This window comes from Echinops telfairi, unplaced genomic scaffold (assembly GCF_000313985.2).
Source record: "Echinops telfairi isolate 266 unplaced genomic scaffold, ASM31398v2 ScPeMD7_1;HRSCAF=3_0, whole genome shotgun sequence".
Classification (NCBI taxonomy): domain Eukaryota; kingdom Metazoa; phylum Chordata; class Mammalia; order Afrosoricida; family Tenrecidae; genus Echinops; species Echinops telfairi.
Genome location: NW_022103896.1, coordinates 69,814,409 through 69,815,112, shown reverse-complemented (window position 1 = coordinate 69,815,112; position 704 = coordinate 69,814,409).

Sequence of the window (704 nt, the reverse complement as noted above, 5' to 3'; positions counted from 1 at the left end):
TTTGTGACAGCTGTTCTGGAATTCCCCTTTCCCCTCAATGTTATCCATACTCTTTCATGATCCACACAGGTGCATGCCTTTTCGGAGTCAATACAACACAAGGAAGCCTCTGTCGGGCATTCTCTGCTTTCAGCCATGATCCATTTGTCGTTAGCGATGATACCCTCATTCCAGGCTCTTCTGATTTCAGCTTGAGTTTCTGGCAGTGTTTTTTCTGATGCAACCACTTTACTTGTGTGATGCAAAATTTTACTCATGTGATATTACATTGTTTGACAATTTCCACATGCAATTGGATCAACATTCTTGAAATGGGCTTGTATTTGGCTATGTTGTAGTTGATTGGCAAGGTAGATGCTTTACAAATTTCATGGCATAGATAATGAGAACTTTTAGCATTGTATCTATTTATGGAACCATCTAAGCTTGTAGTCTAATCCTTGCTTTTTGCTTCCTTCAATACCATGGCTTCTTGCTCATAGGCTACTTCCTGCAAATGGTGGAATGTCAACCACTTCTTCTTGGTACAGTGACTCTTAATGCTTCCTATGTTGTTCAATATTTTGTTCATAGAATATTTCAATATTAGTAAAAGGAAATAGAGGAAAGAACTAGAAGGCAAAGGGCATTTATAGAGGTCTAAATACAGGCATGTACATATGTAAATAGATCTATGTGCACATATTTATAGGTTTAGTATTAAG